Source organism: Panthera leo, chromosome A1 (genome assembly GCF_018350215.1).
Source record: "Panthera leo isolate Ple1 chromosome A1, P.leo_Ple1_pat1.1, whole genome shotgun sequence".
NCBI classification, from domain to species: Eukaryota; Metazoa; Chordata; class Mammalia; order Carnivora; family Felidae; genus Panthera; species Panthera leo.
The window spans coordinates 208,393,234-208,410,053 of record NC_056679.1 but is presented as its reverse complement, the minus strand read 5'-3'; the positions used below and the strand labels follow the sequence as shown (position 1 = coordinate 208,410,053).

The 16,820-nt window shown below is 41.5% G+C and overlaps 1 protein-coding gene across 1 annotated transcript in view; it reads left to right on the top strand.

Moving 5' to 3' along the window:
- Positions 1–16,820, top strand: part of EGFLAM (EGF like, fibronectin type III and laminin G domains) — a 475,662-nt gene that overhangs the window by 64,177 nt on the left and 394,665 nt on the right. Inside the window, exon 2 of the mRNA XM_042951715.1 lies at positions 14,973–15,036. The gene's annotated coding sequence lies outside the window, so the exon portion shown is untranslated. The remainder of the gene's footprint in view (positions 1–14,972; positions 15,037–16,820) is intronic.

The following is a 16,820-nucleotide window of genomic DNA, read 5'->3' as shown; positions in this document are numbered from 1 at the left end:
CCCACGGGATCTAGCACACAGCTGAGCATGTAATCATGCACAATAAATATGTATGGATTAATTTAGTTTTTATACTAAGTGATGAAGAGGGCCTAGGACCAAAAGAGGCAAGAGTTCTGGTCCTTATGCCTCAGTTTTCTCATCAATAGGATAAGAGTGGATTAGAGTTAGTGGATTTCAAACTTAACAGTGGAACTTTTCTTTTTTTCCTGCATGAAGTCTAATTTTGTTCAAAGCATCAGTAGGCCAGAGTATATTAAAGGTTTTATTTTAAAAGTTCACATTTGTCATGGTTACTTATAATTAATTGGCATGTGCAATGAGGCTTTCTTTACGAACACAAACTTGGAAATCAGAAGTTATAGTAGCAGCTAGTGCTGGGTTTTATTTAGGTTATACAATATAGAGAAATCCTTTTTTTTTTTTTTTTTTCAATATGTGAAATTTATTGTCAAATTGGTTTCCATACAACACCCAGTGCTCATCCCAAAAGGTGCCCTCCTCAATACCCATCACCCACCCTCCCCTCCCTCCCACCCCCCATCAACCCTTAGCTTATTCTCAGTTTTTAACAGTCTCTTATGCTTTGGCTCTCTCCCACTCTAACCTCTTTTTTTTTTTTTTTCCTTCCCCTCCCCCATGGGTTTCTGTTAAGTTTCTCAAGATCCACATAAGAGTGAAAACATATGGTATCTGTCTTTCTCTGTATGGCTTATTTCACTGAGCATCACACTCTCCAGTTCCATTCATGTTGCTACAAAGGGCCATATTTCATTCTTTCTCATTGCCCTGTAGTACTCCATTGTGTATATAAACCACAATTTCTTTATCCATTCATCAGTTGATGGACATTTAGGCTCTTTCCATAATTTGGCTATTGTTGAGAGTGCTGCTATAAACATTGGGGTACAAGTCCCCCTATGCATCAGTACTCCTGTATTTCTTGGGTAAATTCCTAGCAGTGCTATTGCTGGGTCATAGGGTAGGTCTATTTTTAATTTTCTGAGGAACCTCCACACTGTTTTCCAGAGCGGCTGTACAAGTTTGCATTCCCACCAACAGTGCAAGAGGGCTCCCGTTTCTCCACATCCTCTCCAGCATCTATAGTCTCCTGATTTGTTCATTTTGGCCACTCTGACTGGCGTGAGGTGATATCTGAGTGTGGTTTTGATTTAGGTTATACAATATAGAGAAATCCTGATGCACACAGAGGATATTCACAGAAGACAGGACATCTTGTAATTTCAGGGAACCCATCATTAAATCTACCCAAAAGATTAAAGGAATGGGAAGACATTTTTGATTGAAGTTTTAATCACTAATAACTTCTAACATACCACAGTATTTATTATCTCATAAAAGTCAGATGAAGCACCACATTTTATGAATGTGAAAACTAGAAGATGTGATTAATACCTCTCATTGTATTATCTACTTCTTGTTATACTATTGACAGTGTTATACTATTGACTATTATATACTTGTTATACTATTGACTATTATATCTATAATAAATATGCTTAGGCCATGCAAATTAATGAATACTAGTTTTACTAAAATATATACATCAGCAGAAGGTAATTAGAAACTCATGGAATAGTACAATTAAGAATTGTACATTTTATTCAATGTAAATTTAAGCTAAAAAAAAGGAATAGTAAACTAGTATTGAACTCTGGCTTGAGATATGCACACTGAAGTGTCTAGGAGTGAAATTTTTTGATGTCTACAGCCTACATTAAAACACATCTAGGGGCACCTGGGTGGCTCAGTCGGTTGAGTGGCCGACTTCGGCTCAGGTCATGACCTTGAGGGTCCGTGAGTTCGAGCCCCGCGTCGGGCTCTGTGCTGATAGCTGGGAGCCTGGAGCCTGCTTCTGTTTCTGTGTCTCCCTCTCTCTCTGCCCCTCCCCCATTCGTGCTCGGTCTCTCTCTGCCTTTCAAAAATGAATAAATGTTAAACAAAAAAAAATTAAAACACATCTAAGAAATGGATTGATGGACAGATTGAGCTGAGTAGTTGTAGAGATCTATGGTAAAGCAAATACAGCAAAATGTTACTTGTTCACCAGACAGAAACTACAACGTTTCTGTATGTTTGACAACTCTCCTGACATTGGGCCAAATGTAACTAGAAAGGCAAATATATATGAAATGGAAGAGTGTATGTCAGATGTATGTTATCTTAGACTCTTTTCTGATTCAGTAGGTCAGGGGTGACACTCGAAAAAGTGCATTTCCAACAAGTTTCCAAGTGATACTGATAGTGCTGGCTAGGGGAGCACACTTTGAGAACCACTGGTTTAAACAATAGGAAATTTGTTTTCACACTCAACAAGAAATCTAGAACACTGGTTCTCAAATTTGGCTGTACAATATAACCAACTGGGCATATTTTTTAAAATCCTGATTATCATGTCTCACCACTAACCAGTTAAATTGGATTCCTCTGGGGGAAGACCTAGGCGTCAGTATTTTTTTTTTTTTTTTTTGATCTTATTTATTTATTTTGAGAGAAAGAGAGTGCACGAGTCAGGGAGGGGTAGAGAGAGAGGGAGACTGGAACCCGACACAGATCAATCTCATGACCGCAAGATCATGACCTGAACTGATATCAAGAGTTGGGTGCTCAACTGACTGAGCCACCCAGGTGCCTCCTTTTTCTTGGCATCAGTGTTTTTAAGAATAGTGTTCACGGTGTGCAGCAAGATCTACCGGAGGGTCACTGGTCTACAGGAAAGAGGGCTGCTGCTTTGGTTACTTCATCAGTCCAACAGTATCATCATGGACTAAGTATCTGTCTTTGTCTTCTGAGGGCCTTGTTGACTTTTTCCTTTACTGTGCACATTGTTTGCCCGTATTCAGGCCTCATCTCCTCTCAAAACACTGTCCAGGGATGCCTGGGTGGCTCAGTCCATTAAGCATCTGACTCTTGGTTTTGACTCAGGTCGTGATCTCACGGTTTGTGAGTTTGAGCCCTGCATCAGGCTCTGTGCTGACAGTGGGGAGTCTGCTTGGGATTCTCTGTCTCCCTCTTTCTCTCTCTACCCCTCCTCTGCTCTCTCTCTCTCTCAAAAATAAATAAACTTATTTAAAAAAACAAAACAAACAAACACCGTCCAAAGTTTGGAAGAGGAGAAGAAAGCACCTACCTTCCTTTTGTGTTTTTAAACCTGAAGAAAACTTTCCTAAAAGCCTTCCAGAAGATGCTTCTCATATCTTTGACCTGAATTAAACCACATGACCAATCTTAAGCCAGTCATTAAAGACAGAATGAAATAACTGTGTTGATTTAGACCAGTGATTCTCAACCACTGGTGACATTAGAATCACCTGGGGATTTTAAAAACTATTGGATGCTGGGATCCATGTCCAACCGATTAAATCAGTCTTAGAGTGGGACCCAATCACTAGAAATTTTATTTTCTTAAAAAATTTTATTTATTGGGGGGAGGGCACAGAAAGAGGGAGGGAGAATCCCAAACAGGCACCACACTGTCAGTGTGGAGCCTGATGCGGGGCTCTAACCCATGAACCATGAGATCATGATCTGAGTAGAAACCAAGAGCCGGATGTTTAATGGACTGAGCCATCCGGGTGCCCTATCATTGAAACTTTTAAGCCACTCCCGGGTGTTTCCAGTGTGCAGGAAGAGTTTAGAATCATTAGTTTTTGACCAATCAAGGTTCACCCCTTCAGACTGTGGAGAAGATCACCCTTCAGGAAAACACAGTCACCTGATAATTGAACAAAGTCAAGTTTTTGTCAGCAAGGACGGAAGGGTAAGGGCTATTGGAAAGACGGCTGTCACTCATGGGGCATCCGAATGCTGTATGGTTAACCATAATTGGCTAGGCTTACACCCCCAGTGGAGCTGGATTCTGTTGCACTTCTTTTTTTAAAGATTTTATTTTATTTTTTTTATTTTTATATTTAAAAAAAAATTTTTTTTTCAACGTTTTTTATTTATTTTTGGGACAGAGAGAGACAGAGCATGAACGGGGGAGGGGCAGAGAGAGAGGGAGACACAGAATCGGAAACAGGCTCCAGGCTCCGAGCCATCAGCCCAGAGCCTGACGCGGGGCTCGAACTCACGGACCGCGAGATCGTGACCTGGCTGAAGTCGGACGCTTAACCGACTGCGCCACCCAGGCGCCCCTAAAGATTTTATTTTTAAATAAAAATAAAAGCCCTACATGGGGCTTGAACTCACAACCCTGAGATGAAGAATCGCATGCTCTTCCGACTGAGCCAGCCAGGCGCCCTGCTGCTCCACTACGTTATAGTCTTAAGAAGTTCTTACCTTTTAATGCTTTGCACAGAGTAGGTGTTCAGCACATTTTTATTTATTATAAGTTGCCTTGTCAGTCTGCTGAGGGATTCACTAATGGAGTAAGTTCCTTTGCTTAGACATTTAAAGGACGGCTTTACCTCTCCCAGCATCGAAGCCAGAGAAGACCTTGAAAGGTCCCGCTCTGCTCCTTGATTAGTGTATCTGCCTCTTGACCCCGCTATGGTTTTATGTGACAGGGAAATTCCACACTCCCGGCATGAATGCTTGGCCTGACCTGGCCCATGCCAGGAGCTGCCACCACGTTTATGTGTGCCTGCTTTTGTCTTCAGGGTGGTAAGGGCTAAAGTTTGTCACTCAAAGCTGACTCGGGCAAGTCAGTACTGGGGCTCTTTTGTGTGACAAGTACATTTGGATGCATAACTGAGGAACTTTTCCTCTCTGTGTGGAGAACTTGGCATTTCCCTATCATGGTTAGAGAATAAGCATTTGAAGACTGACAAGGTGAAGAGATAGGCCGTCAACTTTAAATTAAGGGAGTTGCTGGGGAGGGGCTGTTTGTGACATTAGAAGCACAGCTTGTTTTTTATTCAGTGAAATCCTGTGCAGAGCTCCTCATGCACAACAGAAGAGAATGTTGAAGAAGGCCTTGCTTCGTGGAGGTTTAATTGGCGTATTAACCTGTATGCTGTCTCATTTGGGGCAGAAAAGGAGGAGGTTCTAAGAGGAAGGCCTGAGAGACCATAATTTGGAATTTTTTATTTCCAGGTGGGAGGAGGGTATTCGATAGTCGTTAGCATCCCTGTAACAAAGTCTGAAGTAAAGACTTTGTATTATGTTATATAAAACCCCATTCACTATGATTGTTGCTTCTCATTTCTTTCCTTTCCAAACTCATAATTAGTCCGGCCACCCCTATTAATTACTTGGTTCTTGGTAACCTGAGACACTACTGGTAGACTTGGACAGACTCAACTGGGAGGGCTGATTCACATCTAACAAGCCTTGGTATCAAATTCACTGCATGACGAGCAGAAAGTGGCTATTTCTTTCCTATCACTTGCCCTGAACTGAAAACTCCTTGCATCGCTACCACTTTGCAGATGAAAGATTTTGCAGACCTCTCATTGCAGGGACAATCTTCTAAGGACTGGGGGCGGGGTGGGGGGGGGGCTGTGAATATATTGCAGTCTGTTTGAAGCCGACGCTAACTGTTCAGAGAGGTAGGTGAAGCTACGTTGATTCGCTTTGGAGACCCACAGCTGGCAGTGAACTGAATGGTATTGATTTCCCCTTTGTTTTCAATAACGTTCTTTGAGAGCTCTACAAAGCCAGCCGTACAGCTTTATGGGGCCAGAGTAGGAGCTAACGTTTTCTCTGCCAATTGCCATTTCCTATAAATCTTATAAAGACCCTTGCACTCTGTTTACAGAGATGCAGCATCTGAACGCCAGAGCAAGGATCAGATTCTTTTTCCAAAACTTCATTAAGTACAACTCTCAGCCTTCTTCCATGAAGAATTATTGTTAAAAGTGAAAACTCTACCACATGCGGCTAAAGAAGGAAGCTGAGGAGATTGTGTGTTCCTGATACGAGTGCCTTTAATTTGCCAAGTTGACCATCATCTAGGCTCCCGCAGAAAGGGCACGTCCCGGCCCCCAATCCTCACCTTTTCTTTTCTAAGAATTCCTATTAAAGTGTAAAATGCATATAAATGTGTCTCAAATCTTAAAAAAAAGAACAGAAAAAAGAAAATCCCAGTTTTTCTTCCCCCAGTAAATCTCTTACTGCCAGTTGGTGGACACCCAGGATGAGGAAGGATGAGTTCGACACCTGAGAATTTTCTAGTTCCTGGCCACACCCGCTTGATGAATCGGGTGACAAGGAGGGGAAGAATTGTGCTCTTACTGTTTCTTCTTGGGAGGCGAGAAGAAGAGAGAGTGGCTAAGTTACTCCTCCCTTCTCCACCAAACAGCCTCCCTGCCTGCTTGTCCAATTCTTCAGGGTTTGGGGGAGGGTGGTTATACTCGTTCCTTGAAGATTTCTGAAGCTCTGAGGGGTTTGCAAGTGTTTTGGTCCTGGCTGTTCTCTGTTGCTGGTGAGTCTCCTCATGGAGAGGACTGGGGAAATCAGAGGACGTGAGAAGCACCAAGGGAAGCTGAAGCTTGGGGAGCCCTGGCAGGGAGCAGGCTGGGGGGGTGTGGTCTGGGAGGGAGGCTGCACCCTGATCCTGGCACTCCATGATGCTGCAGCTGACGGATGGATGACTTACTCAACTTTTATCCTCATCTCTCAGCCTGGAAAATAGGGATGACACCATCAGACTACTCAGGCTTTCCAACACGTTGACTATCTAGGCATTTGCCAATAAGCAGTGTTGACTTTTCTGACTGCATGAGCCTGGCTTCCATGATAGGGGGGAACACCTCCATTCACGAAGCTTTCACCAGGTCCTTCTAAGCCGTTTGGTCTAAATCCCGAAAATGTCCCGACGAGACTTTTTGCAGGCTTGGCTAGTTTGTTAGCTCTTGTGTACATGCAACATGAAGGCCAATCAAGTATCTGCAGCTTTTTTTCTTTGGGGAGAAGCCCGAGGCATTAACTAGAAAAGAAATGGAAGAGATGGTTTTTTTTTTTTAATATATGAAATTTATTGTCAAATTGGTTTCCATACATCACCCAGTGCTCATCCCAACAGGTGCCCTCCTCAATACCCATCACCCACCCTCCCCTCCCTCCCACCCCCCATCAACCCTCAGTTTGTTCTCAGTTTTTAGGAGTCTCTTATGCTTTGGCTCTCTCCCACTCTAACCTTTTTTTTTTTTCCTTCCCCTCCCCCATGGGTTCCTGTTAAGTTTCTGGAAGAGATGTTTTAACTTCTCAGAAACTTGGCCTTCTCCCTGGGGATTTCTTCCTGTTTGGGTGTCAGTTGCCTTCTGAATCTGTCTGCCAAAAGATTCAACATGCAAATTTGAAAAATCTTAGAAAATGTAAGGACAATCTTTATACACTGTAATTTGCCTATGGATTAGATATTCTTATCTTTTGGCTGACTACAGTATTTACCTTCTCTACGGTAAATGTTCTTGTAAATGTACAGTCTTGTTTCAGTCAGAAACAGCCTTTCAATCCATTTCAGCATTTTCTTTGGTGGTCTTGAACCATCGCAATGAAAACAGTTTTCAGCTTGGAACGCAGTCTCTGTGGATGTGGGCTGCTTTCCTCTTGTGCTCTCAGGATTCTTGCTGGTCCTTTTTCACTTGACCTGGAGAGCAGGAGCCAACCTTACCAAAGAATGCACACAATTAATGCAACCTTTATATAATGCTTGGAGCACGATTGACATCCACCACATAGAAGGCTGAACCCAGTGATTTCTCATTTCTGTACTTTATCTGCAGCAAGGGATGTCTGCATCACTCAGGCTCCCACTGCATTTCTGTGCGTGTCCTCTTTTTATACTCAGTTTACTTCTAGGTGTGTGGCCTTTGCTGTTACTGCTATTCTACCTCCAAGTCAGTTGGGGGAGTAAGATGGGGGCATAAAATAAGAAAATGTCCCATTCTGTCTCCTGACTGTCCTGTGCTCCTCCAAATAACAGGATGCTCAGTAGATGGCAGTTCCCAGAAGTCAGAATGTGGGAACAACACTAACAGCAGAAATGTCCTGAGACTCTTCAGTTTCTCTTATTTTATCCAACCCCTGCATCCCTATTCACACCCATCCCAAATCCTTTTATATCAAGGGCTGAATTACAGGTGGCAAGGCAGATCCCTCCCGGACTATCTACAAGGCTGGTCACTACCTGCATACTCAGTATGAGTCTAATCCAGGTAAATTCTCTCTTTGAGTCTCAAGAGTTTTGTTTTCTCAGAGCAAGATCTTGGAGCTAGAGAACCATGGATCCTTGAACCATAGACCTTCGATTCTTGGAGACTTTATGATTCATAGACTTTGCCACTCTATACCTCTAAGTAGAATGTACTGAAAGTTCTCTAAGATGTATACAGTGGATTTAAATTTCTGTGGTATTCCACATACCATGCTATTTAAGTAGGTATTGGTTTTTTTTTTAAATTTTACTGATGAAGGAAACATTGGACATGAATTAGTTATCAATCTTGGGCTAGACTTCTTAGTGCAGAGAGAGCCATGAGAAACTGTCTAGTAAATTTTACAGAGAAAGAAATGGGCTCTGAGGGGGTTAAATATACTGCCCAAGATGGATAGTCAGTTGTCAGACAGAACTAGGGCTACTTCCATGTGGCCTTGACTCTGCTCTTCCCTGTACCATCCTTTCTCCCTATAAGGCAGTGAGTGCTCTATGCAGCAGTTGCCAGATTGAGGCAGATTCGATTCCAATTGAGAGAACCCCATTTTGTGTAGCAGCAAGGCTCATGATATTAAAAAGAGCCTAGCAGTGTAAGGTTGTATTAATTTAAGATGCTAAGCAATGTTGATACTTTAGAGGTGCTCTGTGGGACACTTTTTGTTCATTATCATATTCTGTAAGTCTTGCTGTATTTGAGGGGCTTAGTTGTGGTGTAGACTTTGTGAATCTCTCTCTCTCTATGTAGAATGTACTGAGAGTTGGGGGCCTTACTAGGCATAAAGTTGAAATCTTTCTACTTCATCATTTTTTTTTTCAGATATTATGGCAGACAACACTTTTCCTTCCTTTCTTCTTTCCTTCCTTCCTTTTTTCCTTCCCTTCCTCTCTTTCTTTTACTCCTTCTCTCTCTTCCTCCTTCCCTACATATGTACTTATTATATCTTCCTCCTCCTCTGTTTCTCTTTCTTTGATAAAGGAGTAGTTGAGAGTGAATTGTTAGGATGAAAGTGTAGGGTATGTTTATGGTTCAGTCAATCAGTGCTAATTGTCTTAAAATAAATCCCTTTATTTACTGGTTCCCTAGACCAAACCCCCCCCCCAAAAACAACAACAACAAAAAACCCCACCATAACCGTAGAAAAAGAAGGTATGCAGCAAAGTCACAAATAGGCATCTACCTGTGATTGTGAAATCCTCAGTTCCTAATTCTTATAAAGAAAGTGTGGTCTTGGATGACACGATCATAGACCAACTAAGATTTGTGTTTACTTTATTCTTGTATCCCCACAATTTTAAAACTGGATCTGGGACTCCTGAGGGTATATAAAGGGGCAACAGAGTTATCTAACATCCCTAAATTCAAAGAACACAATCAAGCAATCAAGGACACCATCTTCCCTGGCTTTTCTTAAGAGTCTAGACATGGTCTCATGGGAGTAATCCCAAATGATGTAGGTCAGAGGGCAAAACTCCATTTGGATTTCATTGCTAAGACTTCTCAAAAGAGAATTAGTTCTGATCAGGCTTCAGTAGGAAAAGGAATTAATAGTAATGAGTTGGAAGATTGTAACTAAGCTTACAGCTAAGGAAAGCAAATAAATTCCTGGAGATTAAAAGGCACTAATTTTCCCCATGAAAGGATGGGTGGGACTCAATCTTCTTTTCAACTAGGTTTATCACATAGAGATGTGTGTGTGTGTGTGTGTGTGTGTGTGTGTGTGTGTGTGTGTTTCATCTTTAGAAACTTCTTTCTTGTTTTTTGAAGCTAATTCACACCATATTTGATAATATGGAAATAGTTCTAACCATGATGGTTTTCAACAATTGAGGGCCTTTTTTAAGTATTCCCCAGGCACTACCAAGATTAAAGGTGCCATGATCATCCTCGGTCATTTGGAAATTGTAGTGACCAGTTGTGTAGTAAGTACTTCCTTGTGAGCTTATAGTTCTCATCAGATTTTGGAGCATGCTGATTGCAGAGGTGAGGGCAGGACTTGGAGCTTGACTGCTTCACTGCTCATGCATAGCTTCCTTTCATCCCCCTTTCCAGGTCAGGAGCTCCACAGTTTTTCAAAGGCCATTACACTGCCCAAGAGCATTCCTAAGAGTAGAAGGAAGACTGTTTGTTTAGCTGAATTAGGGGAAATCTCCTGAGGCCAATGAAGTTTTATTGAGCCCTATCTGGAATGACTAAAAAAACCCTAGTGGGTTTCTTTGTTTTGTGCTTTGTTTCTTTATATTCCCTTGAAAAGATAATCTGCACTAAGGTTTGAGCCAGCTGATGGCAGTTGAGAAGTGGGACATCATTCATAAAACAAAAGAGAGGAGGAGCCTGTGGGAGGTGACACTTGAAAATGTTGGGAGGGACAGACCATTTGGTTGAATTGAATTGCAAAAGGGAGAGTCTGAGAACTTCATAAAGTCAGTTAGAGGCTTTGGTGACACTTGCTGAGTGTATAACATGTCAGATACGGCTTGCTGGGGAGTCTAAAGGGATTCCTAGCCGAAGAAAACAAAACTGGAAGATTTGCTAGATTGAACAGTAAAGGAGCAGATTGGGAAGCCTTATCAATAAGGAAGAGTTGGGGTGGAACAGCGCCATGTCACGTGCCTAAAATATGACAGAGTTGTAGATATTTGTGTGGCAGTGTATGTGCACACACGTGTTTGAATGTGTAGCCACTACAAATATAAAACACTTTTGGCATAACACTTAGTGCTTCTGTGTCCCAGGCACTGTGCTAGAATCAGTAATTTGCCTCTCACAAGACTTCTTGTCCTCTGAATGAGACTTGCTTTCTGTCAGCAAGATTGACGTGCATATGCAGGATTACCCCTTGTTTGCCTGCAAGAGAATACAAAATAAAACCAAAGCCAGGAAGCATATAAACCCATGGGATGACTGTGGGATTCATGGTAAGTACTACGATCAATCTTATTTTATAGAACACAGAGGAGTTAAAGGTTTTGCCCAAAGTCCCACAGTTAGAAAGTGGACTTGGTGGGATTTGAACCTAGAGAGTGTGGGACCAGAACATGGCTGCTGAACCCTGGTAGTACTTTCCCTCTCTACACGCACTTCTTAGTTTTTCTGTTTGTTAATGTGCCTCCATGCACCTAAAAGGATGGTCATGGGAATGGCTAAATAATTTTGGTATGTTCCTGGGAGAGAATGCTATGCAGCTGTTAAAAATAATAGTCTCAAAGAATATATGTACGAATACTTGATGGTAAATGGAAAAAGCAGGAAACAGTCCCGTGTTATAATTTGATGCCAATTTGGTTTTTTAATGATTATAAAGGGAAAAAAGTGGAAATCATCTAACTGTATACCAGTAGAATAAATAAACTGTGGCTTAGTCATACAATGGGATACCACATGTAGTTCAGGAGAATGAAAGTGATATCCATGTATCAACATGGCTAAATTTTAAAGCATACTGCTGACTGGAAAAAGCAAGATACAAAAGGATACATGTGTCATTTTACCCCTCATGCAAAAATGTTAAATATACAAAAGAATACACTATCATGGAATTTTACTATCCATGTACAGATATATAATACAAGTGTAAAAATATGCACAGGATCTGTATATACTTCAGCTTCAGGATGGCACTTCCTAGGTTTCTGTTAGGAAGGAGAAAGAATTAGATGGAGGTTGGGTTTTAGCTGGACCCATTTTATTTTTATTTATTTATTTATTTATTTATTTATTTATTTATTTATTTATTTATTTTTTGAACATTTATTTATTTGTGAGAGAGAAAGACCGCCAGTGGGGGAGGGACAGAGAGTGAGAGGGGACAGAGAATCCAAAGTGGGCTTCATACTGACGTTAGTGAGCCCGATGTGGGGCTCGAACTCACCACCCACAAGATCATGACCTGAGCCAAAGTTGGACGCTCGACTGATTGAGCCACTCAGGCACCTCTGGACCCATTTTATTTTTAAAAAAGAGAGGGAGAACTGAAGAAAGTATGGCAAAATGTTAACATTTGTTAAACAATGATATATAGGGTGATATATAGGTTTGTTTATACTACTTTATGTACGTTTGAAATATTTTGTAACTAAAAATTAATATGTATGTAAAATACATACACAAATATATGGGAAAGACTAGGAGATAGGCATCAAAAGATAGTGATTATTGTTGGAAGATTATAATTTTTATTTTCTTAAGTTCTGTATTTTCCAAATTTTCTATAGTAAGCATGAGGTAAGAGATAAAAACAATAAATGGCAGGGTGCCTGGTTGACTCAGTTGGTGAAGTGTCCGACTTCGGCTCCGGTCGTGATCTCTCGGTTTGTGAGTTCAAGCCCCGCATGGGGCTGTGTTGACAGCTCAGAGCCTGGAGCCTGCCTCGGATTCTGTGTCTCCCTCTCTGCCTTTCCCCTACTCACTCTCTCTCTCTCTCTCTCTCAAAAATAAATATTTAAAAAAATTTTTTAAAGTAGTAAATGGCTTTTTAGAAAGTGTAAATATGCACTGTATTGGAAGATGGAGTCTGCTCCTGTATCCTGGAAGGCTCACTTAGCTGCACTGAGACACAGTTTTCTCATCTGCATGGTGACGGTGGTGGTGGGCTATGGAGTCTGTGTTAGAGATCGACTACTAACATCTCTACTAACTACTACATGCTCCCTACACTACAGAGTTTTCTTGGTAACCTTAGTGTCTGGCTGGGCACGTGACTAACTTTTGCCAGTGGAACGGGAGAGGCAGTTAGGAGTAACGTACCTTCTCTGAAGTTTCTCTTGGCTCTCTGTCTGCTAGCTGGATGAAGCCTGGGGTGTCTTGAAACCCTTTGTCGAGATGGTGGATCCACAGCATGGAAATAGCCCGGAACCCACATGTCACCACTTGGAGGAAACTGGCCTAACGAGGAACGTACACATTGGCTTTTGTGAGAACAATAAGAACTTCTGGGCTTTCGCTTTTGTGAGAACAATAAGAACTTTTGGGGTTCTTTGTTATAGCAGATAGCCTACTTTGACCAATACAGGGCCCATCTCTCCAAATTCTAATTCTAGTATTTCAAATTCTAATAATCTATGAGTGCAAAGAGTTCCTTGATTTCAAGTTGTCTCTCCATTTGTTTGACTCTAAATGAGGTTCACTAGTCTCAGGGACAAACTAATCTAAACCATAAATTTGGATAGGTCCAAAAGAAAGAAATTATATAATAATAAGTGACTTGAAAAGGTAAAGAATAACAGAAGGCCAGGGAAAAATCCAGAACCAAGTAAATTTGAGATGGGAACAACTTGGGGCTGTTGTGTTTACGGTTCTTGAGGACAAAGACCGGCACATCCTTGATCTCTTTGTAACTCCCTATGTTTATATATCGTAAGCACTTAATCACTACTGTTGGGTGAACCAATGAATGGGTAGGAAGATACTATCAAGTTCTGATGGTCACATACCTTGAGAAGTGCTATGGTCTAAAGGTGTATGTTTCTTCAAATTTCATGCTGAAATCCTAACCCCCTAAACTGATGATATTCGTAGGTGAAGCCTTTGGGAGGGGCTTAAGTCATGAGGGTAGAACCCTCATGAGTGGGATTAGTGCTCTTATAAAAGAGGTTCCAGAGAGATTCCAGTCCCTACTACCATGTGAGAACATGGTGAGGAAGTGCCAGCTAAACAAGGAAAAGAGCCTTCACCAAAACCCAACCGTGCTGTGGCCTTGATCTCAGACTTTCTGTCTCCAGAACGATGAGAAGTAAATTTCTGTTGTTTTTAAGCTGCCCAGTCTGTGATATTTTGTTATCCCAGCCTGAATGGACTAAAACAAGAAGCCAGTGCTGCTTAATTTCTGGGGTTATAGTCATCCTGCACTCAGTTCTGTCATACATGGATGATGTCCTTCAGTTTGGTAAAGGGAGTAAGAGCACATGTGCTGGGTCTGGAAGAGTCAGACAGGCTGGGTTAGAATCCTCTATGGCTCTGCCTCTTCCTTAGTCCTTTCATTCCTCAGTTTGCTTAGGGATAAAAATCCTACAAAACTCCTAGAGTCATTTTTGAGAATGAAAGGAGTTAACGCAAGTAAAGTACTTAGTATAGACTTGCCACAAAGTTGAGTAACTTGGCGTTAGACATGAATTCACAATGACCCTAAGGTAAATCAGGATGAGACTCCCTCCACCCCCACCCAGTTCTACCCCAGACGCTTTCTAAGCCAGTACAGCTGTTGGCCTTGACAAGATGTAGCATTGCACTAGTAATGTGCTTCAAAATTGTCTTCTTAAACGTCACTAAGTCTACTCGCTAAGTAAGCAATGGCTCTCGCGTAGCAGGAGCATGGGTGTGTGTGAATGGTTTCCTAATACAGATGTCCTTCAGAGTAATGTTGAGTGATCTGGACAAGGTGACTCAAGCTTCATTTTCTGAGCTTCATTTTCTCATCACTAAGGTGGGGGATGAACACCTGCCGTGCAGGTTATTGTGAGGATGACATCAAAGCAATGTTCCCGAAGGTCAGTACCTGGCACAGATGGGCCTGGATGTCACACTTTGACCCCTCCATGTCACCTTCTTAAAAACCCAGCCCTGCTTGAAGGGCAGAAGACATGTCTCTCTAGTTTTTATGCAGAACACTGTGGTTTTTGTGAAAATTCACATACATTTTTGGGAAGCTTTTATTTATTTATCGCCCACTCCCCCCCCCCCCAACACTCGCTTTCTTGAGGGGGAAATGGAATCTGTCTGGTTTTGATTCATTTACACTCAACTTGTTAGTATTGTTTTGTCAGCACCAGCCAACATCCAAGTAGCCCTTGGAACCTTGTTTCAAAAGCTGCATTTTAAAGTCTAGTTTATTTTTCTGTCTTCTTTTTCAAAAAGGAAACTGGACTTTAGCACCAGTTGGAGTTTATTCCGAGTGTATGACTGGATTCCAACAAATTTGGTAAGAAGTACACTTTGCCATTCCTGGTTTTAAAATTTCAGCTCAATTTAATTTACTCTTGTAAAAAGTTTTCATATTCCAAGCCAAGAGAATGTTTGTGTGCTCTGTTGCTGTTTTGCTGGATCATGAGATTGTCGCCTCGTCAAGACTTTTGGTTTGCCACTTAAGTGAGAAATATGAAGACCTTTCCTGAATTTTTGTGTGGTACTGGCTTTCCGTTGATCCTGTCTCAATTGATTTGGTATAGGGTTTTGGTGGAAATTGGTAAGAAGTTTCATTCATGTAGTCAGACATGAGAAATTACATATAATTATCCAAACCTATACTCAACAAGAGGAAAAACAGAAAGGAGTCGGACACTCCCCTCGGTGTAGAGGGTTTCTCAGGGGTTTCTAATGAGTAGGACACCAATCCTCCCTTCTACTGTATCATTTTACCCACCCAGCCGGTATAGTAAACACAACCTCAAGACAATACGTTTACTTTCCATTGTGCAGTAATAGGCTTCATCTGCTATTTCTAGGCTAACAATTGTTCATTGTTCATGCTGCTTCAAGGTTTAGAAATTGAATTTTCTCTCTGGTTCCCAGGGGAAACAGGAAGACTGAAAACAAACAAGGAGGTAATTTCCACATGTGTAGCAGCCACTTCATTTGCTTGGGGTCTCAAGTTGTGTCTTGTATATTTTAGGAGTTGAATTTGCAACAGGTTAGATTTTTGTGTGCATCTCTGAAAGGAAATAAAATCTCCTCTTGAATTTGCATTCAGGTGTTTGAGGCTCAGCTGGGCTTTCTGGGCAGACTTAGTGAGCCTTGGCAGGTTCGACTTGAATATGCATTTCCAGCCAGACAAGGGAGGTGCATTTCCAGTTTCCTAAAAGGAGCAGTCAATTCCAGTGTTCTAGTCCTCCACTTTGCTACTGTCTAGAGGCAGTGCATGAAACGTCACTGGTGATTTTTTATTTGCCCCTTGATTGTGAGCATTTTAAGCTATATAAGGGAAACCTAGTAGTATCAAATCAATTTTCTTTAAGCTAAACTCCAATTTTCATATGGCCAGAACAGCCACAGAAGATATGGTGAAGGTGGTAAACAATCTTTGCAACTCTTCATTGTTTAATTTAACAATTCAGGTGGAGCCCAGTGAGAACCTGCCTCCCCAAAGCAAGTGTACCCACTCAAAGCAAAAAGAAGGGAATGAAAACCTCCCAGATACTAACGGAGGTGGGATCTGGGAGAGTGAGATTATGTGCATGGTTTGTTTGTTTTCTCTCTCTTAAATTTCTGAATTTTTATACGATGAATGTGTATGTGTGTGGGTGTCTGTAATATCTTAAGTTTTTGTTTACCAAAAACATGAGCAAATGTTTGTTTTTTAAAAAAATTAAATGGTATAGAAGTGTATAGAACGAAATGTACAAGTTCTTTTCACTCATCTTCTAGCACACTCTGCTCTCTGGAGATCGCAGTTGGTTTTGTGTGTAAACATCCAGACTTTACACTGTTCTGTATGTGTACTTGTTAACATTCTATTGAAAGACTGGGACTCCATAGGGTAAAGGTAGGGAATAGTTTCCCAGTGCTGTCTCTGTAAAGATGATATGCAGGCTCATTCTAACTTTCTTGGACACTCATATATATAACAGTTCCTCCAGTCCTTTCAAGTCTCAAACATAGTCCCTAGGCTCTCTGGCTGTCTGTGCACACAGGGGGTCCACCACCTTGAGGGCATCCTCTGACAAAAGATGCAGGTGCTGCCGGGAGAATGAAAGCTCACCCCCCCCA